Source organism: Engystomops pustulosus, chromosome 5 (assembly GCF_040894005.1).
Source record: "Engystomops pustulosus chromosome 5, aEngPut4.maternal, whole genome shotgun sequence".
Classification (NCBI taxonomy): domain Eukaryota; kingdom Metazoa; phylum Chordata; class Amphibia; order Anura; family Leptodactylidae; genus Engystomops; species Engystomops pustulosus.
In genome coordinates this window covers 156,569,352-156,593,384 of record NC_092415.1, presented here as the reverse complement: position 1 = coordinate 156,593,384, position 24,033 = coordinate 156,569,352, and the positions used below count along the sequence as shown (strand labels likewise).

At 37.9% G+C, this 24,033-nt stretch overlaps 1 long non-coding RNA gene across 1 annotated transcript in view; it reads right to left on the bottom strand.

Annotated features, from left to right (window-relative positions):
* The window catches only part of LOC140134218 (uncharacterized), a 48,606-nt gene extending 25,067 nt beyond the window's left edge, over nt 1-23,539 (bottom strand). The window contains exon 1 of the long non-coding RNA XR_011856134.1: nt 23,426-23,539. This is a non-coding gene — a long non-coding RNA (uncharacterized lncRNA). The remainder of the gene's footprint in view (nt 1-23,425) is intronic.
* Nucleotides 23,540-24,033: the final 494 nt, after the last annotated feature.

Below are 24,033 nucleotides of genomic sequence, written 5' to 3'. Positions count from 1 at the left end.
GATTAGTACTCCCTGGATTCACTGCACAAGTGCTGTAGGTACGGCACATGCACAATGAAGCCAGGTTATCATCCTGGTTTTATTGAAGCAACGCAAAATCTCCAGATGTGAGTCCGAAGTGCCCCATCAGACATTTGTTTTTAACATTGCACCCAAAACAGCTGTAAAACAGGTTGATTTGGGACCCTAAAGAGGAGGACCATATGCATCTGTAGTTGGTTTAGGGTCTCAAATGGACCTAACAGTGCATTAAAAATTAATGCGTCCATACTTCTTCAAGAATTCTATGACATTCAGAGCTGTAGAACTTTGTTATGTAACTGCTACATGATCATCTCAGCAGATGGAAGTCACAACCGTTTCGATAATCTCTGGATGTATAAAATATCCTCTTCTAATTTCCTTTGGTTCTTCAAAACATTACTCTCCCAAACAGACTCCATTTGTTTGTATAGAATTGTAATAATCTATAGATTAAGTGAGGACATACATAAGGTATGTACAACAGATATCCAGTAACCACCACAGACACAGGAATGAAAATCACTAACCTACATTATCCCATAGTCTAGAATAATACATGGTAGGTAACTACTTTTTTGGAAAATGATGATATTTTCTGTTCGAACAAATTATAATAGTAACTCTTTATAGTGCCATACTATTCCGCAACACTACACATATTAAGAGGTACATATGCAAACAAAATGAGAGATTACATAACATGGTCAGATGGAACAATGGGAACAAGGGTCCTGCTCACAAGAATTTACAATCTATGAGAATAGAACAGTAAATACATTTTGAAACATACAGGAGAGAAGGTCCAACCACCAGCACTACAACTTATCCTCTTTTTCTCCGGGATATGAGCTAATGTTACTTCCGAGGATAGCAGCGTGTCTGATAATAAAGATGACAGTGCTGGTGCTGCTGGAGAGAGTACAGTCCAGATGTGGAAAAAGAAAAGAAAATAGCGGCACTCACTGGTGAGTTTTTTAAACTAGCATATTCAAGCACCATTTACATAGTCTTCTCTTGACTAACATCCTATTAACTTTATACTAAAGTACATTTTTGTATCAACCTTAACCTATCAATTTGTTTTCTATTATTATTGCATCATATATATATATATTTATAGTACCACAAAAAACAGCATTTCTAGTACTTGCAGTCTTCCATAATCAGAAATTGGGGTTTCAGTTTCACTTTACAGAAAAATATGAAAAACGCTTATCTATATTCAAGGAATTTTTTGGCGCAAGAAATGTAAATGCAGATGATTGCAGGATACACCATAAATGCCTGATAGAGTCTTGTTTTGGTGCCAGCTGCTATTTTTAAAATGAAACTCAGAGTTCCATATCCCCATCCACAGTCACATACAAATTTGTAAGTGATGGTTTGGTTTTACAACCAACATGGCTCCCTGTTACAAAGACAGCATCGCTCACTATACTCAGGTTACTTCCACTCACTTCTATGGGAAATAAGGAAATAGCATACGTCAGAGAGCTACAATGTTTCTGTAAATCCTGATCTGGATTGGGTTGGCAGTGTGGACACTGAGCAATGGGACAGGGTCTGGGTGTCTATTTTAATAATAGCTTCTTGTCATAGATAATGAACAGGCATCTATCAGACTTCTGATTTTAAAGAGTAACTAAGCCTTGGAAACATTTTCTAATGTCAATGAATAGCAGGTGATAATAGTAAACTTTACAATATACCTGTATACCAATATACAATAACTCTGTGTCTTGTTTCAGCTCTGTCTTTTGCAGTGAGCTGCTTTTTCTAACCCTTTTTTTGCAGCAATCCCTGCATATCAAGATTAAATAAGACCAGAGCTGAGATCCTGGAGATAAGGCCTATAGGTAAGTATGTTTAGGTTAATTTTTAATCGTTGATTTACTTTAATGGGAAACAGGTTTCACTGCATTTTATAATTATGATTAGATTAAAGAGAAAAATGAAAATTATGTAATTTGTTTAATAAAAGATTTTGTATAGAGGCAGTCCCTGGTTTACGTACAAAATAGGTGTTTTAGATTTGTACTTAAGTTGAATTTGTATGTAAGTTGGAACAGGTATATTTGTGGCTCTAGATAATTTGTTTTTCCAATGACAACTGGATTTTCAAAATTTTGTAGCTGTTATGGCAACATGCATTATCATTAAAACGTCATTACAGACACCTTATAACTGATCATTGCAGCCTGGGACAAACGTAAAGCATCCAAAGACCATCACCAGAGATCACAGCGGGCAGAGAGGTCCGTCTGTAACTAGGGGTCGTCTGGTGTCAGGGACCACTTGTACTATCATACCATAATAATGTAATATTGATACATTGTATTAGTTGATGGTATCACCCACATCAAACCTAATGTGTCCCCCTAAAGGATTGCTAAGAATCATATCAATAACTACTGTGATTAATTTTATTAAAAGTAGACATTAATCCAAAATCATTGTTTTATGGCTGAACCTGTGCAAGATGATAGCATATGAGCCAAACCTCTTAAAAAACAAATAATATTATAGTCTCATGTCGTTAAAAATTAAGATTAATGGGATTCTACTCTCTCTTGTCAGTGATTTTATGGAGCAGGTTGTGACTCTGATGAAATTTGCCGTATTAAAAGTCACGCAGAGAGGCAGGTCATACTGTAGAGGTGGAAGGATCTGCATTCAACAATACTATATAAACACATTGATTATTTGTGGTAGTCATTATAAATACAACAACCTTGGAGCATTTTTGATGTTTGCCTTGTAGCGTGGCAGATTAAGTCTGCCATGGGCGCTGGGCTGTATGAAAATTGTGGGCCCCCACAAAGTCCATTTTTTTAAAAATGGTTTGACTTTCACTGCCTACATATGGTACTGGAACCAATCCTTTTGAGACAGCATAGTGGTCCCTTCTGTCGGCTGTCTGTTCAGTTACAAGTTCTTTGAAGGACCTTGAAACATCCTGTAAGGCCTATTTTTAAAATATGTACATGATGTCTTGGTCAGTGATTTCGGATGTCACGGAGGTCATAGGACCCATAGGAGCCTTGCTTCCCAGTTGACTGGCGAAACAGCCATATTGTCATCTTATAGGTGACGCAGACAGGAATATTATTGTAAAGCTTTATAGTGAGATGTTTGATAGAAGTTCATTAAATCCATCAGTTTGGCATGGACTCCTGTATTAAAAAGTGACCTGTTTTTGTGATGTCTAATGCCACTGCTTTACATCTTAGACATCAAAATAGAAAAATAAAAAGCTACAATTTAACTGGGGCTGTTGCATAGAAACAATAAAGCAATATATTGAATCTTCCTCAGGACAATCCTTACTTCCTAAAGATGATATATTATAAACCAGTCATCTCTGCCAAACCTGCTGAAATGTGCAGAATTTGGAGATTTTCAACTTACTTAAAGCATAACTGTAAAGTTCCTCACAAAAAATAGTTTTAGCACAGCTGGAAAGAGAGTTTGATAACAATTTCAATGATATCTGTAAAATGCTGCTGGCTTCTTCCTAGCCTGAGATATATCTGGTATACACTCACCGGCCACTTTATTAGGTACACCATGCTAGTAGCGGGTTGGACCCCCTTTTGCCTTCAGAACTGCCTCAATTCTTCGTGGCATAGATTCAACAAGGTGCTGGAAGCATTCCTCAGAGATTTTGGTCCATATTGACATGATGGCATCAAACAGTTGCCGCAGATTTGTCGGCTGCACATCCATGATGCGAATCTCCCGTTCCACCACATCCCAAAGATGCTCTATTGGATTGAGATCTGGTGACTGTGGAGGCCATTTGAGTACAGTGAACTCATTGTCATTTTCAAGAAACCAGTCTGAGATTATTCCAGCTTTATGACATGGCGCATTATTCTGCTGAAAGTAGCCATCAGATGTTGGGTACATTGTGGTCATAAAGGGATGGACATGGTCAGCAACAATACTCACGTAGGCTGTGGCGTTGCAACGATGCTCAATTGGTACCAAGGGGCCCAAAGAGTGCCAAGAAAATATTCCCCACACCATGACACCACCACCACCAGCCTGAACCGTTGATACAAGGCAGGATGGATCCATGCTTTCATGTTGTTGACGCCAAATTCTGACCCTACCATCCGAATGTCGCAGCAGAAATCGAGACTCATCAGACCAGGCAACGTTTTTCCAATCTTCTACTGTCCAATTTCGATGAGCTTGTGCAAATTGTAGCCTCAGTTTCCTGTTCTTAGCTGAAAGGAGTGGCACCCGGTGTGGTCTTCCGCTGCTGTAGCCCATCTGCCTCAAAGTTCGACGTACTGTGCGTTCAGAGATGCTCTTCTGCCTACCTTGGTTGTAACAGGTGGCGATTTGAGTCACTGTTGCCTTTCTATCAGCTCGAACCAGTCTGCCCATTCTCCTCTGACCTCTGGCATCAACAAGGCATTTCCGCCCACAGAACTGCCGCTCACTGGATGTTTTTCTTTTTCGGACCATTCTCGTAAACCCTAGAGATGGTTGTGCGTGAAAATCCCAGTAGATCAGCAGTTTCTGAAATACTCAGACCAGCCCTTCTGGCACCAACAACCATGCCATGTTCAAAGGCACTCAAATCACCTTTCTTCCCCATATTGATGCTCGGTTTGAACTGCAGGAGATTGTCTTGACCATGTCTACATGCCTAAATGCACGCCATGTGATTGGCTGATTAGAAATTAAGTGTTAACTAGCAGTTGGACAGGTGTACCTAATAAAGTGGCCGGTGAGTGTATATACCATTATATTCAGATTCAGCTATTCCTGATGTGGGTAGGCACTTCTTGGTTGTGACATAAGCCCACCCCACTGAAGCCAAAAGAGGACAGCATGTTTGTAATTGGCCGATCTGAAGCATGTGATGAGTCACATGCTTGAGACCTCACTGAAGGTCGTTTGCAACAAACTAAGTACTTTTAAATCATGTAGGACAGCCTGTTTGTAATTGGCCGACCTGAAGCATGTAATGGGTCACATGCTTGTGACATCTCTACAGGCTCTACAGCTCCTCTCAAAAAGCCGGCTGTCATCTCTAGCTATACTATATAGTTTACCTTGGCAACCAGAAAGCATGGCAAATGGAGATAAGCCTTGGGGGCAAGGTAAAACTTCTGCTAGCTGCTAAACACCTGCAGATAGCTAATTATAGTAAATTAGAGAATTGATTGTTTTTGCTTAGTGCAAAAAGTAAGGCAAAAGTTTTCATACTTTCCATTTGTACATTAAAGTCTGTATTTGTGACTCTTTCAGATATGATATGGCCACACTTTCCTTTGTTATGCTCAACCAAGTTAGTTACCAGAGGTAAATCCTGTGCACAGAGATTTCTACAATCAAGATGGGTGAGAGAAGTGAAATATGATGTTCTAAAAGGCAAGTCTGAGGGCAAAAGGTAAAGTTGAAAAAAAATGCATGACTCTGCATGGGATTCCCTTGGTTTTTAGTGTAGAACTGATACTATCTGAATCTGAGCAAAATTAGAAAAAAAATTGCCATGGAGGGTGATGAATATAAAGACGCAAGGTACTAAAAAAAGGTTGCAAAGATTGCAAGAAGTAAAGTTAGTATTGTACATATGAACAATTAAAATTTTGGTAAATTAAAATGTGGTATATCTGATATGGGTTTCCTTAACTTAGTAGGGATCACATTGTAGGTGATGTGATTGGGTTTGCCAATCACATCAGCGTTGACCAACCTGCAGTCATTATGGATGGGATACACACAGATTCTATCCATATGTTGCTTTAAAAAAATTGTTACTGGTTCGGAATCTGCAGTCAATGATAGCTGCAAATGCACCTTGTGGGTATTCAATCCTTTGCATTGCAAAATATTAACCACCACTTCATTTTTTGCTGTGGTCCGCTTTGGTATCGTATCTGCCATGTGTGCCCTAGACTGCTGTGATAAAGACTAGCCCTGTTTAAAGTTCTCAGGAGGCAGCGTAGGATCTTTTAGGCCTACAGCACACAACCGTGCTCTCACTGTAAAAAATGGACTGTGTACTGGATGAAGTTCACAACTTAGTACAACAAGGTTGGGTTGTATAGGGTCCCTGTTTCACCTTAATAGCCTAACCTCAGGGCTACAGCCCTAATCAGCTGTTTAGGGCTGTGGCTCCAAGTTAAGGCAATTAGGTTGAAATAGAAATCCGCAGTGTATGGGGCCTACTAGGGTCAGTCACCGAGGTCCCACGGTGATTATCATTCAATTATAATCCAATTCCACCTCCTAGCCTCTGTTTTTTATCATTGTCATTTCTGATGATCAACACACCATATATTAAACCTACTCTATTCTGCACGACTGCCTCTAGCGGAAATAGAAGCCAAAGAACCATAAGAGAACAATACAGTATTGAGCACACAGGTATGAGATGTGATGATTTTTAAAATTCAATGTGGGATTTGATTTTAACATTTTAGAACTTCAGTTGAAAATAAAAGTGATGTTTTAGGCATATATTCATCAGCTGTATTTTCCTGGATGGATTTCACAGACAGACCACAGTGCTGGGACAGGACTCATATTTAAAATATCAGTGTTGAACTGTAATCATGATTACAAATGGGTGCTGCCATTCTGTGGGGAAGCATCATATCTGTGCAACATATTTCACTACTGACCATGGTAATGTACTGCCATCATTGGAGCTTTAGACAAGGACCTTCCAGGGCGGAACTGCAGTAGAATGTCTGATGTGCATATTATGCTGCAGAAACCACCCATTGCAAAAAATTCTTTGAACAGCATAAATTTAAAGGGAGCCTGTTTTGACAATAGATGCTTGAGTGCTTGAGGTGTGGTGGGCAAGAAGCAGACTTTTCTCACGTCATTTGGTTTTGCCCGATAATCGGAGAGTTCTGGCAGGAGATCTTTGCCTATATTTCGAATCTTTTGGGAACAAAAATCATCCCAAGAATGTGGGTTGCTATTTTGGGAGATATGGAGGGATGCGGATTAGATCAACGGTCACAGCAATTGGTGCATAGAGTTATGCGCCTGCGACGAGTGTGTATTGCCAGAAACTGGGGGAATGCAGAAGCTATCCCTAAAGAAGGTTGGATTAAACTGGTTAACAAGATTAAGCAATGCGAAAAGGTTTGTTTCAGAAGACAGGGAAAGGAAGGAAGGAAAAAATGGGAATGTGTTTGGGGTTGTTTTTCTTCTCTCTTTCTTCCCATCGGTATAGAGGGGGGGGGTGTTGATGGGGTGGGAGTAAGGGATATTTGTGATTCGATGTATCTCATGAAGCTGTGTTAAAATTAAAGTAGTTTTGGATATAAAGGAAAGAAATAGAGGTAGCACTGCCACTATAGGGTATCATATGGAAATTAGATGTATTTGAATTTGTTTTGTATTTGTTGTTATTGATATTAATAAAAAAAAAAGCCTGATTAACTAATTGACACCCCTTTTTAGCTAAAATTGTTTACCTTACATCCTCATAATTCAACTTGATACTATCCTGTCTGGCATCAGAGGGGCCATGTCCGGCCAGCCCCTTCCTTCGACTCCTCCTCATGGCTTATGCCTCCTAACAATTTAGCACATCATGTCATGTGACCAGCGTGATGTCATCTAAGATCCTATACCATTTACATTTGCAAAATTTACTCCATACATATTTTATCACATGAAATCACAGCTTGCCTCAATGGATTTCTACTCCTCTCGATGCCCCCATGGAGACATTCTGCGATTTCATGTGATCACATACATACATGGCGTACATTCTGCAAATGTAAAGGGAATAGGACCTAAGATTACATCACCCTGGTCACATGAAATGAAAGTAACACAAGGCACTGTGCAATATGTGCAGGTAAACTTCTGGTGACAGGTTTTCTTTAAATCCCATTAACTATGTTGGAACTGTAAATTGCTGCTGGAGATCCGCTGGCAAATTGGCAGGGGCTGACCTGCTGCTATTACACACCTTGTCGCTTGGCCTTAGGATAGAGTCTGGATTTTAAAGACTAGCAAATCCGATAACAGGTTTCCCTGTTTTACTTTGTACACCCGGAAGGCTGTTAATCACTGTGTGTGGGCTGGGTAATAAGGACTCCCTTACTAGGAGTCCTATCAGGATTTACTCAGCTTTTTATTTTGAAACCCTCCACCAAATTCTAAAAATGATAAAACACTGACCAACCAAATTTACTATAACCTGCACCAAAATACTAGTGCAGACAGTATCTGAATTCTACCCCAACTCAGATCTGGTGTAGATTTTAATTCTGCCAGAATTCTGATGTGCCAGAATTACTAAAATGATACTAATTCTGGCATTTTGTGCACCAGTGATTAATACTGGTGCAGAATGTGACTTATACATTAGGCCCTTCAGACATGTCTAGTAGGGCACTGTGATGTAGAGGTCCATAAATAGCAATTGCAAACCATGGCAGCATATTTCCCCCACGCTGCCATAATGGAAAGTAAAAATGATCCCTTCAATGCTGAGAAATGGTGAATTTTGCTAGCCGCATTTAGGAACACTTGAGAAAGTGGGTGGGACCAGTGTGTTTTCTTACTATCCGATCTTCTGCACCAAAATCTAAGTTTGAAATGACTATACTGAATTAATTTTTATCTTACTGAATCAACACCTCAATACCATGTTTATAGTCAATGCTGTGAAACTACTGATTTGATTTATAGTAGCACAATATCCAACTATATCTTCATTGACAAACTAAAATTTATTAGTGTCTATGTTTCTTTTAAATAGTCCAATTTTTCAGAATCCATTCTACACCCTTCCACCTCTGTAGATTCCTATTGCTCAATCTACTATAACAAAGGAATGTGAAAAGGAAATTGCAAACATAGATAAATAAATCAATAGTTTCATTAGATGACACATACAAGAGGATCAGTCTTATCTAATGGAATATGTGTTGCTTGACTCCCTTAAACTTGTCCTGGGTAGAAATTCACACATTTGTTCACCAACCCTTACTGTGAATGCAAATAAAATAATAATGTAATAAGTTTATGTGAACACAATTATTGCCTTGTGCTGGCTGTCTTAGGTCGTTGACCTCTGACAAGAATAGACATTATACAACTTTGTAAATGACAGCTGTAGCTGGACTCTGCAAGACTTCCCCCATCACTAAAGACTATTTTTATATTTAGTTACACATTCTAGCTTTATCATCAGCTTTATGTAAAGGACATATATGGCATCATGCATTCTCTTATGTCATAAGTCACATGTTTATGTAGATTGTGAGGGGCAGTCCCAGGATTTCACTATATATAATAAAGTTTATTTGAATGCTCTGGGGGGGGGAAGGTGGATGGAGCACTAAGCAACAACGTGTCACCTGTGTCTCTGTCCCTACTCCCTGCCCCCACCATCTCCCATGGGGGGGATGACTGTTCTCTCTGTATGTCTGTCAGTCTGTTTAACTCTCTCACACCCATAGATAACTTGCTGTTAGCCGCTGCAACGACATTACTTGGGGGCTCTCGTCCGCGATTATGGAAGGAACCAAAAGAAATAATTCATGGCGGGCAGTGGCTAACAGGACAACAGGGAATCACACTATTGGACTGGTGAGTAAGACAATTAACACAATTGTATTGGCTGCTGTCCAGGTATTGTTTTCTTGATATTTAGTAGGTAATATAGTTTTCTATGGGTTGTGCATATGTATAGTTGTGTATGTTTAATTGTTGTTAGAATAAGAAATCTGACTACATGAGTGAGTGAGTGACGTGTGATTGAGATAAGGGAGCGCTTGAATTGTGATCTCAAGAAACACACCCCTGAAAAGATTCTTTACTCACTTCCATGCAGTACGTTCGGGCGCAGTGAGTCTAGTGACTTTTCATGTGTGTTGAGATCAGAAGGCAAGTTGATCCTTGTAGAAGTGACAGAAACCTGTTGATAGTCTCTCTTCCCCTGTGTTGAGAGTAAAGGGAAAAGACACAGGTTTTCTGCCCCATGAGTCGGGTTAGTTCCCTCGCGGTATCTGGACCGAGACCCATGTGAGGCTCGCCCAGCCGGGGGAAAGATAGACTTTGTGTGAAATTGTGAAAGTGATGCAGGTTGTTAAGAAGTACTGGAGTACGAGCTAGGCAATGCTCCAAGGGCCAGTGTAACATAGGATAGATTGTTTTGAGTGCTCCTGCATATGATAAGTAACTCATTGATGTTGTTTAAGGCCTTCTGCATGGAGCCTAGCAGATTCTGGTGGTAGTTTAACCAGCTGCGGTATACAAGTTGATGCTAGACACTTGATCCAGTGGAAATTAGGATTACTGATTTCTAGGTGTCGGATAGTGGGAAGATTGCCGATATGGGGGGTTTGATCAGCCTCTTTTGTTTAATTAGTTGCGCCTGTAAGGTAAGGTGCGGACTGGTAGTATGGGAATATCGGGGTCTAGAGCTAATGCAGAGATGACCACAGAGGGTGGGGAGCTACGGCAGCAGAAATAGTTACTGAACAATGTGGAGAAGGGAGTTAGAGAATGGGTTCAGATACCATGGGCTGAGTCCATTTAGAATTATAGCGGTTAAAAGATGCGGCCCCTGGGAACTAGAGATTTAAGTGATGTGATTTGGAGAGACACAACAGAATGAACTAACAGTAACTTTTAACAACTTTAAGAATTGTGCCTTATCTGGAAATAGTATGAGTGAATTAACGTGTTTATGTTTTTTTCCAGGTAATGTGAGTTAAAAGAGAGAACTTTCTATTTGTAATTTCAATATGTTGAAAATGTTTGATGTAAAATGTAATGGATATCCTTCAAATTGGTTAACTGGTACCAGGTCACGTGACAATAAATGAGCTCAGTTAAATTTTGCATTCTGTGTGCATTTTGTCTGTTTTTGTGTTATTGTGCATGTGCATTTTTGTGGATGTAAAAATTTGATGTTCCTATTTTTAGGTGCATGCCATTGCTTCTGGAGTTATGTGCATGCTGTGGAATGTTGGAAAAAAACCATGCCAATTGATTGACAGGAGCAAAGTGACATCTGTGACCATTTGGGGCTAAGAATAGGTTATGTCACATTTTTGGTGTCTGTTTAAATGTCACTTAAGTGTAGAGTCAATGTATTATTGTTCATGTTAGGAACTGTATTACTTATGGTTTTTGGTGCCTGGGTAAAGGCCTTCCCAGTCATCCAATGTATAAGGTAAATTATAAGAATACATTTGCAATTAAGATCTTGGCAATGTCTTTGTTTTATTTGTTTATATGTGATCAACAACTAACTGTTCTCTGTGTTAATTCTGTGTAGTTGTTGTTGGAGCTCCAGTGATAAATGTGTCATAAGTGTCTTGTGGGCCCATTGTCTATTTATGTTAAATGTATTTTGCAGTACCCTTTTTGGTGTAATTTGTTTCACTTGTGATGTCAGACAGCTGTCACATACAGTGATTTGTATTTCTTATTTGTTGTCTACAACAGGCGAAGTTTACTTGTGTGTGGATCATAAAGTAATAGCAACATAGAGTCTGTCTGAGACTATTGTGGAAGAATGGTTTCTTTATGCATCTTCACTAAATGTTTACTTTGTATTTGTTCATATACCACTTTTTCCTTATTTATTACCTGAGCTATTCAAATTGCTTCTTATATTGATTTGCAAGGCCACAAACAAATATTATCAACAATTATGTTTTAGTCTAGTTGTAAGTTATTGAGATACGCAGTTTCCTATTTAACATTTGTCTGTCTCATTGAGTATGAAACCCTTCCTTGATTTAATTCTGTTTTTATATCATAGTAGTGTGTTTTGTACCCTGCTATATTACATATTCAGGGTCCAAAAAGACGGGAGATATGATATGGTTAAATAAGGAATGACAGACGTATGGGACTGTGGGATAGAATACAGACTGGTCACAGAAAGTTCTCATAGTACACAGGTTGACTACATTGCTCATTGTCTAACTGATACTTAAAGTTGTCTTGTAGATTATGTCCTGAGGAATCTACTAGATCAGAGATCTTCTTACTACCCTGACAGCTGGGATAGAGAACCACTCCTGCCCTGTAAAAGTAGGGGGAGCTGAGGGCATTCGCTGATACATGTAAGCTGGTAAGAGGTGTCTTTAGTATTGTGGTTATGGTCAAGTCTGGAGATGTAAGACCTTGCTGGGTCCTCAGGAAATCTCATGATGAATGTTGATGAGTGTTTGAGATCCTGACACTACCTCTGTATTATGTATTACCAAGGTGTGGGCACACATATGTTATCTGATGAGGCAGCTGAGGCTGCTTCCCTGCTCTATCTTTCCCATAGGATATGGTCTCTTCATGACTGTGGAGGATAAAGGTCCTGTAGTCGTGTTAGATGAGCTGCAAGGATGGATCCCAATGGCTGAGAGGAAGCACTGGGAAGCCTTCAGTGTATCTTGGAGTGATGGGAGCAGGAATAAAATAGTGTCTGCCTAGAACTATGTTTCCATAATGGTTTAGTTTGTGGATGGAGGGACAAGTGTCAGGACAAGGACTATGTTTGCATGATGATGGGTCACCCTGGGATCTAGCAATGCTGCCAGATTTGTGACAGAAAGACACATGGAGAGAGCAGCTTACACATCTCAGCGACTGCAAAGGGTAACTTGAGACTGTCATGGGTTGGTAAGTATAAGGATGCTCTGGTCTGTGCAGATCTCTTCTCAGGTGGACAGAAGGTAGATGTACCGGTAAGAGTGATAAAGATATTGTGTTTACTGAAAAGGTACAATCTTCACTCAAAACTGAATGTTTTAAATATTCTGGATATAGAGGTCAGGCTTTCCACACTCCTTAGTCTGAAGAGAAGTGGGAAGGTGGAAAGACTGCATTAGACCATCCAGCTTGGAGTTCAGGAGGCAATGACAAATGTGTGTTAACTAATGAGAAATGTTTGTCAACTGATGAGAAATCAGGAAAACCAGATGAGAAACCTGGTCTGATGTTTATATGTCAGCCTTTTTAATTTCTGTAGGAGTATTGGGGCTATAAGCTTGTTAAACATCATGTGACCATGGTAAAATATAATTATTATTATTCTAAGTGTTTCCTATTTATGGAAGTAGTTTTTTTTGTTAAATTATTTGGACCTGGCATAGTATTGTTAAAAGTAGTGTATTTTCTAGTAGTATGACATGTGCCAGGTGGTGGGTTCTATCAGTTATATATAGATCCTATTGGTCTTTGTGGGTCTAACATGATGTTGAGCAAGTTTAAAGGTCAAGGAAAAATATCAACCATCTAACTTAGTAGAGGATGAGAATTTCTGGTGACCGTCCTGTCTCAGTTTGTTTACTCAACTGGTGGTGGCCTTGAGGGATTAATCAATTTAGGGATTTTAAATTTATTGATTATAGGGATATGTATTTTTGCTGTTTTTGCTGTCTTTTAAGCTTGTGTTTTGCTTTTGTGTAAGGTAACTTAAAGCAACAGCTGAAGATGCTGAAACAGTACAAGTCCATTGTGGTCCAAGCTCAGCAGAGTCCAAGGGGAGATGATTAAAGCTTTCTGAAGTCAGATGATGTGACCCTTGAACTTCTGGAGTTTGGCGCCGCATAAGAAGATCACCCTACTTCAATAATATATTTGATACAATCCCTTAGATATAGTGAAATAACTGGTCTGCAAGAGTTCCAGAGTTTTAGTATTTCCTTATGAGGTTGTGGCCCAACTGGTGAATGACGTTCGAGTGTCCTGGTCCGGGGGATCCGGCCAGAAGTAGCTGTTTGGGTGCAACAACATAAGGAGGCAATAAATGTGTTCAAAAGGAGGAAATGTGAATGCAAATAAAATAATAATGTAATAAGTTTATGTGAACACAATTATTGCCTTGTGCTGGCTGTCTTAGGTCGTTGACCTCTGACAAGAATAGACATTATACAACTTTGTAAATGACAGCTGTAGCTGGACTCTGCAAGACTTCCCCCATCACTAAAGACTATTTTTATATTTAGTTACACATTCTAGCTTTATCATCAGCTTTATGTAAAGGACATATATGGCATCATGCATTCTCTTATGTCATAAGTCACATGTTTATGTAGATTGTGAGGGGCAGTCCCAGGATTTCACTATATATAATAAAGTTTATTTGAATGCTCTGGGGGGGGGAAGGTGGATGGAGCACTAAGCAACAACGTGTCACCTGTGTCTCTGTCCCTACTCCCTACCCCCACCATCTCCCATGGGGGGATGACTCTGTTCTCTCTGTATGTCTGTCAGTCTGTCTGTCTCACTCTCTCACACCCATAGATAACTTGCTGTAAGCCGCTGCAGCGACATTACGTTGTTGAGTGTATGAAATCAAATTGAAGGAAATGTAGGTTTCAGCAGACCAATATACATACTGGTTGCTTGGATAATTCCTTTAAATGTAAATTTTACAGGTCACCAAATTAATATTCATATCCAAGAAGCTAACCTTTAAAATACCGTAGCACTCAACCACCTGCTAGGATTTCCAAAACTGTGTGTTGCTGTAGTCGCCATTTAGCATCATGGAGGTTCCCATGTGTTTCTATATATGCAGATACGCAGTACATATATCATACACTGTAAATCTTGCCCCGATCAACAAAATATTTAAACACTTGCAAATTGTGCATTACAAAAGAAAAAATTGAAATTCATATTTTAATAGGAAATATGACAACTATGAAGAATCTGCAACTTTCATCAAATTATCATTTTTAACTCTTTACTATGCTTTAGGTCTAACATTCCTTCTCCTAACCAGATACATAGCTATAAAACCTTGAAAAGTATAAAATGATAGTCTAATAGAAATTCTCATCATATAATATATTTTCATTCTGATCTAGGAAAGCCACTACCGGTAAGCTTATCCGTTTATTTGGAAAATGAGCCTATTAAACAAAAAGAAGTATAACGGCATAAAATAATTTCATGTATGAAGCACGTAGAGAAATACATAAAACATTTCATTCTCTATTGATCAAGGTTAGACGAGGAACACAAATCCTTACCTGTGCTCAGTTAAAACGTTTATATAACCGAATCAACATCGAAAATGTATCCTCCCTAAGCAGAACACTTGATAACTGAGTAAATAAGTGAGAAAGTATAACCGCCTTTCTATAGCTCACCTATGAAAAGCAGGCAAGATAATTCTTAACCTCTTCAATCCTTAGTAATCTAGAACCCAATAGTTCACTTGGTTAATATGGCAGGCCTCATCATTGCTTCCATTTCTGCTTTCTCCTCTGCATTATGGCTGGCTACCGCCATACTCAGTGTCTTACAGTAGAGCAACCGGTTTGCTGCATAAAATAAACTGAAGAGTCACTGGGACACCTCCCATGGACAGTGTCATCCATCGGTTCAACGATGATTTAGTGCACATCTGTTTTACGTTCAATCCTCCTCCCTCCTCTTTCCCTGTGGGAGAAGAACCAGTACCAGCTACTTACCCCGTCTGCATTATTAATACATGTTAATGGCTCCATTACATCAAAAGTGACCCTTTTTTCTCCTCTCCTTTATTGAATATGGAAAAAGATAAAACAAGAAAATTCTAAATGCATTTGGATCTGTTTTGTCGGCAGCAATAAGGAACTGCATCCCCCCCCCCCATTTGTGGTATAGATTCACCAGCCAATAAGAAATCAATGCAAGGCAGCAAATATCTGCATTAAAGCAGTGAGGCAGACAAAGACTCCTTTGCCATTAAAGCTGCCACCGCACATATAGGATATTGAAGAAGGCAAGATCATATAAGGAGGGTGGGGTGGAGGAAGCAGACTCTTTATTTAAAGATGCAGCAATGCGAGGATGGCGTGACACACATAGCAGCATGCAAGGCGCTGATAAGAAGTTAAAATGCTGATTCTCCGACTGGGAAATCAAGGCTAAAGGCAGGACAGACGGCTAGAACGTGAATCCTTGCAGCAATTTCCTCTGACTAGCACACGCGGTAAATTCCTGTCTGCAGAGGAACAGACTGCAGTTCACATCAAGAAGGCAGACTGGGAATAAAGAATGTTGCTGAGGCTTCCTAAGGATGCTTTTCGTCCTTCCCACCCCTCTTTTATTCTTATTTTATTTCCATTAAATCCAGGATTTCCCCAGGGGAACGTTCAGACTCGGTAGGTGTAGAGCAGTCAAGCACCATGTGTTTGAAGACCCACCGTTTGAGACGCTGACCTATTTTTATCTGATCCCTATGTGGGTGTTGTGCAGGTACTGCTGGGAATGAGAAGAACTGCATCTCTGTATTAACTCTTGCATGGCCGCTTGCCTGAAAGAGCAAGGCTTGATTAGGGGCTCAGGCATCAGCCATTGTGTGCTAATTTTTTTTTCTACTGCTTTGTTTTCTTTCATATGCTTGTTCGCCTGCCATTACACATGCACAAAGACTAATGTATGCACCACCAGCCTTGTTCTTGTCTTCACCATGTATACCATGCCTAGTGCTGCAAATGTGCTCTTCATTCCACACGTATGATGACTAGTTACAAAGGGATGCTACATATGCACTGTCATGTCTTTCTGTATAAAAGATTTAGGTGTTTGCATTTTCTATACGATGACCATCCATTCTCAAGACAGACACCAGTGAGAGTCCCTAGGGAGTAACACATTATTAAACTGCCAGGCTTGTTGTCTGAAAGCAATGTCCACCTTTATGTAACATACTTTAACATGTTTGTTGTATGTTGCATGTAGTATGACGGCAAGAGTTTTGTCTATGGAATATAGAGCACATTTAACAATAAGGAATAATATTGCTGTATTTGTTATTACTTAGAATTATTATTATTATTATTACATAATGAATATTTATTGATTATTATAATAATATCATTATAAGAAGTAGGCTAGACATATGCATTTTTTATTAAAACTGAATTTATAGAATGTGAAATATATATTGATATCACAAATCACAATGCTGCCCTTTTTATCTTATTATTTAGTATAATTAACCCTTTCAGTGTGCAGCACCTTGACCTATGTCTAGCCTATGATCATTTCTATAGGTCACTGTGACAGAAGTAGGCCTCATCTGTAGCTCTGCATATATACGTACTCTATGTCTCGCTATATAGTTCTATGCTTCTAAATAGAGTAATAAATTAGAAACATCTTTGACACAACCATCTTTGTCCTTCTTTCTGTCTAATTATTTATCCAGATTGAGCTTGACTGCTGGAAAATTAGTTCTCTCCAGGAGGTAACAGAGCTGAAAGGGATTTTTTTTGGTCTTTTTATAGAATGAAAGATTGACAAGGAAAACTTGCAGTGTGTGCATTGCTGTCATTCTTGTAAGGTGTACAGAACCTACTGACACAAGCACTCGAGCTGCGTGGTCTGGTTCTGCTAACAGGCTTATAAGGAATCCTGCACAGCAGGGGAGCAATTGAAAGCATATGCATTGTCTGCAGAACTAAGCACTTGTAGTGTCTCACTGCAAAGGCATCAGTATATAGGAGAGAATCACATATTGTAGAATACAACTGTAGTGTAATGATCTTGTTTGTCGTATTGACAAGAATTCTGCCAACTAGGTACACAAATGTAATATCGCACAATATATCACAGTTCATTATGGTGTATCACGTTGTATTAAAAGCTGACCCCTTCTTATATTACTGGTTCCTTTACTTCAAGCATGTGCAAACCATACAGGTTTATTGGCATACTGAATACAATACTATATACAAAACTGAATACTGATACGATTAGTAACAGATTTCTAAAATTTACTATCTATTTTTATTTGATTTATTATGCTTTGTATTTGTCATCAACAGCTGTCAGACAATATCAAGAGCTATCGGTTTATTCAAAGACTACTCCCAATATCCAGTGATGATAGAGGTGCTTATATCGGTTAAGAACACCGCCTGGATGTGCATATGAATTAAATATCTAAAGGTTTACCTGTATTGCAGATTGCATGAACAAAGACATGTTTTTCTCCCATTCCTAGTTTCTGTACAGCAAGCCACACCCTATCGAGCAATTTGACATTTTACATTAACCTATGCTATGCTTCAGTAATTCAAGAATACATGGTGCTACGTCCATAGCAATTTAATGAGAAAATAATTACATATAGTCACTACTATCTACATACCATCGTCAAACTTAAATTGGAATTTTTACATTTTTTTAAACTAAATTTTAATTCCTATTTATATATAAATGTATACATTTATTAAAATATCTTAATGGCACTTATGATGCCATTATGATTTCTTTTACAGATGGAATTGCTCTACACAGTGCATTGAAAAAGTTTTATCACAAAAAATAAAAAAGTGCAATCAATGATAAAATACTTAGAACGAATTCAATTTCACAGTAAACTTTTGGAAAGACCTAGAAGATGCTGGACAGAAAATCAATGTAAAATATGTTGCATTTTTGCAATAATCTGTTTTATTATTTTTATTATTTTAAATGTTTCTAGCTTTTTTTGTTCTTCAAACTTTGCCAATTTTGGGCAAAATTAATATGTAATGTATTATTATAGCATCTTCTGTACGGGTATATATATATATATATATACACACACACACACATATATATATATATATATATATATATATATATATATATATATAATTATGTATTTGGGTGGGTCAACAAGTGCTCTTAATCAGTTTCTTAATTCAAATTTAACTTTTAAATTAGTAAGGACATATATATTAATTCTTAAAATTTCTATGGTTCTACAGTTTCTGCAGTTTGTATCTTGTATACATCATACATTTCAACATTTCGACTAATGAAATCAGGTCTGATGTTTGATTTGCCTAAACTAGTTCTAATGTGTGTAAAATAAGTATGTATTTAATTGCCATTTTTTAATTTAACACCACTTTATTTCTTAAAATTACTTAAATTTAGCAATGGAAATGAAACCTTGTTTTTACAGAAACATCTGTGAAACAGAACACAAATGTTTGAAGTAATTTTAATCTTAGTTAAATATTTGCAAACAATTTTTAGAAACAGTATTTGATAAATCCTATAAAGTTGATAGATAAATTAGTGGTTGTACAAGAAAATAGTATATTAAAAAGGGATTTTTTGTGTTAACTGCAGTTTTTGTAATTGTAGAACAAATAAAAACAAATGAAACTATGGCAATATATGTAACTAAACTAAAGAAAAGAAAACTCCAACCAAAAATAGCAAAAAAAAAAATTGTAAAAAAATTCAGGAGCCATAGTTGAGAAAACATCTATCAAAGCACCAGAAATTATTTTACCTTTTACCTAGTTTACCTTTTTATATTTTATATATTATTTAGTAAAGTCATTTACATTTTTTTAGTAACTAAGTGACTTTTCAAGCAAATATTGTAAATGGCTTTTGTTCTTGCTTTTTTTAAGGTATAACACTCAAAATGTCTACATCTTTCAATATTTTACCCAGATAAGTAATCCGAAAAAACACTTGTTGCTCTGAATGAGAGAAGAAGGGAAGAATATATTGTATAGATATATTAAGATGATCATTGAGAAGCTCACGGGATCTGCCTATTAAAGGTTAACATAAATGACAATGCTCAAACAGTTTCAGTGCGTTTCCCCTTCCTCTCCCAGCAGAACACACAGTTGAATACTGCAACGTGCCCCACCCAAGATGCTGCATGTATTCTTACTGTGCTGAAGCAAATAGCAGAACTCCTTGCACAAAATGAATCATCCATTAACATGCTGACACTCATAACATATCGCTACAGATTTTTCACCAAATTTAAGAATAGTAAACCTGTTGCTATCTACACTTCATTTTATGAGATGCATTTTTGGCAAAATGAGCATTTGCTATAACTCCAAAACCAAATAAAAAAATACTGTAAATTCCACAGAGAAATTAATTATTACCGGACGACAAATACAGATGTCATTTTATAGCATGAAATGAAAAAACAAACATAAAAATATATAATTGTAAGAATTTGTGAGACAACTCATAAATGACAGGGCACAAAAATCTCTTTTGGTGATTAACATTATAAAAAAGGTTTGGAACAAAAGTAAATGATTTATGACACCAAAGGGAAAAGAAGATACAAAATGAATGAACAACCAAGAACACCAAGAATGATCAAAAATCAAAGTAAGAACTTAAAACTTGACATCATACAAATACATCCCTGAAAGGCCTGGATCTTGCTGCTATATGTCTTATATATGTGACTTATCAAGACATATTTGATGTAGACTTTGCTATGCCTTTTAGCTTGTAATACTAAATCATATAGGAAATATAAGCTTTTCAGTCATATTCTACAGGAAAATCACCCCCATATAACCAGATTAACCTGTTGTGTTATCTTTCTTGAGATCCGCTGATACTATCAGACCAAAAAGGCCATAAGGCTTTGTGAATATTACAGTTTTTAGTGCCAATATTACATAAGAGCAAATCTGGGATTTGCCAAATCCTAAATTTTACCTCATATATAGAAATATGTTCTAATGTAAGCTTTTTATAAGTAAAGGTGATAAAAGACCTACATGTTCATGACTATATCTATATTCTGAAGCTTCATTACAGACTAATTTCACATGGTCATATAGAGATCTTGGGCAGAAACATCTTGCAGTTCTTCCAAGCTTTGTACTGCATTGCTCATTATGTCTCTCCCACACAGGCAGGTGAAGTAGGATACTGACGTCAAACAGAATGTACGTTTAGTCCTTATCACTAATAAAGACATCATTCTATAAACCACAGTATACAAATACATCCAAAAACTGAAAATGAGATCTTTTGGTTTAATATGGGCGCCTTCCTTTTACCTCGTGTGGACAAACTGTTTCCACTGCAATAAAAGCAATATAATTATATAATCGTATGTATGAACATACTCATAACTGCAATACCAAGATCATAAATCTACAAAAAAAAACATAGAGAGTAGGAACATACAGGGAAATATATAATTTATATATATATATATATATATATATATATATATATATATATATATACATACATATATTATATATATACATATATTTCTATTCCTTTCAATTTCCATGCATTGTTTATGATCCTGAAATATCAATTTTAAGCATAACTTCTTGTGATGGTTCACACCCCTTATACAGAACATGGATATCACTGCAAACTAGAAAAACAAAATGAGTAAATACCGAAGTCGCCATTGCTCAGTCGTCCGGCAAATATGAGTCACTGAAGGATCAACAAAAACACATCTGTAACTACCATGTATGCACAGATAACCAAGTCTAATTACCTAACTACCGCTAAGAATCCCCCAAAAGTGGAGTATCCGCTTCTAATATATCAATACACAAGGTTGTAAATGTCAATAGAATCATAAAGGGTTAATAGATATAGGTATTGCAGGGCTAAAATAATACGTCATAAGAATTCGAAATTAAATATGGTCTATATCTATAATTTTTCATTACAAAAATACAATATTGAATATGACTACAACCAATCACATGCCAGCAAAATTTCCTGAAGCATAAAGCACAAGGGAGTGGCTCAATACCATCTGTGTAGAAGACAGATGCATAGACAATCCAATCATAAATATCTATTATCTTTAACCAACATGATTGGGATGTTATATATTTGAAAGATAGAAGAAGATATTTACTTTCAAGGTTTCTCAATTCCTATGTCATACAGCCAGTTTGGACCACCAAAGGTTTGGCGGCCATATTGGATTCGCAACGACCTAGGTGTCCACGCCTTTTGCATTTTCTTACACTATCCAGTCAATCTGAAGGTCATCTAAGATCCTTAGTGAAATATAACAAAATTTGCTCAATGTCAGCTTGGTCACAGAAACCTTGGTTGCTAGGCAACATACTAATCATTAGCTTCCCGCAATATAATCTGGCAGGGAATCCGAATAAGTCAATCCAATGTTCCATGTTATCTTTCCAGCAGTATGATTGACCAATTATTAACCGTGTGTATCCAAATTCTAGAATGTTCTCCATGGCTATCTGTGCATAAGAAGGTGCCACACTGGAAAATTCACACAAAACATTTACTGTATATGACAGAAACTACAATATACACGTGCTCTGGACCTATATGATATTTGATATTTACCAAATCAGGTTTCCAACATCATCACTATGGTTCCACCTTCGTCTACAGACAGCCCCTTGCATCTACATAAAATGATCTGTTATTCTATGCCTTCATTACCTTTTATGTTGAAACCAGAAATACACCCAATTATAATTAGGCCCTAAATCCATTTTCTCCAACTAGGCTGGTAGAGACGAAGAAAATGTCTACTAATGCAAATGGTAAAAGGCTACATTTGCATGTGTTTTAAATATTCACCAGGGAGCACCGTGGTGGAGAAGGAAATTTCTATGACTACAATATATGTAATATTCATTGAGGACTTAACATGATAAAGCTTTACCAAATGTTTTTACCTTAGAGCTTATTTTTTTAATTCCAATTTTCCTGTTGTGATGTATTTTTTTAAATAAAAAAATCCTTTGATCATAAGAAATAATACAACTTGATCCTTAAATGTATCAATAAGGTTATAAAATATCATGCTCATCACAATGTACTTCCTCTAGTTGGATGCTCTGACTGTATATAATGTTACATGTGGGCAGCACATATCTCATGTAGGTCTCAGTGACTGAGCACTGCTAGGTGAAAGTCACCCTCCCTGCCTACGCCTAACTTCATTTTACAGTCAGCAGACATTTAGTCCAGACAGTGCTGTGCCGCCACCACATGAGCAGGTCTTCTTCAATGTCTCCTATGGCACGCCCAGATCATCTACTACTCACTTCCACAGCTCTCTAGTCTGCAGTAAGAAGAACACGGTCTGGGAGCATGACAGCTCCAGCGCAAGCCCCTCTATCTTCCTGCAGTGCAATATCTCCCGTCCCTTTAAGACCACTTGCAAAGATCAAAATACATTAAACATCACTGTACATTACACATAGTATACAACCAATAGCGAAAGAAAAATCAGCTAAAAACATCTAACGATACAAGTCATTTCAGTACAATCTTAGCTGAATAAGTTTAATAATATTTTTTTTTTCACTTAGTTTGACGCAAACAAGCCAAAATGTTCATTTATATTACCAGATTTTTAACTTCCCCAACAAGGGAGGCTCTTTTGTTTTTTTGTTTTTTCGGGAAACATAAGATTATTAAACAAGAGGTGAGATTCAGATCCAGGCTAAAAATATCCATTAGGGCGGAAACAGCAGAATGTGATATAACAAAGAATTGCTTTGCAATGTGAAAAGTGCCTGGCTGGATGACTGAGGTTAAGACAGAGTTAATTGTCATGTCACAGCTGGATGAATAGACTGTATAGAAAGTAAGGATAAAGGGGAATACACAGAGGAGGAGGGAAGGTCAGAGCGTCCGGCTGTGGGCTCACCTTGTGACTGCAGACAAGAGCTCGGCGTGATGTTCAGAGATGCAGCATCAGCCAGGACCAGGAGGAGGATGAGGATGAGAGTGCGGCTGCTGCTGCCCATGCACTTGCTACACCCAGGCACTCAGAGCACAGGCAGCACGTGGGAGGGGGAATTTGTAAGACAGTGGACGCTGCCATTTCTCAAGAATTGCAGGGGGGCTAAATGGGAGGAACCAGAGATGCTCTGGTATGTGAAACCACCCCATGGGAGGTGCCTCTCCCCACGTAGACGAGGTGCGTGGTGGTTTATTCCAGAGCATCATGCAGACTGGGACTGGAACCCCGGAGCGGCGCTGACAATTCCAGGGATGGATTCTTAAGGCGTGGCGTCAGAAGATGCTGCCTGGGGGATGGATGTGGCCATGGATGCACTTTACGGGAAAATCCCTTCACACACACAAGGAAATGGAAGCTATCTTCTCCACATTTCATTGACTTCTAGATTTTATCTTTAGCTGAGTGCTCATACAGTTGTAACAAATTAAGACTAATAGGAGCTAGTCATTGCTATATACGATAGTATTACACTACTCACACATGTACAGCCTGTCTGCAGTGAGACAAGGACC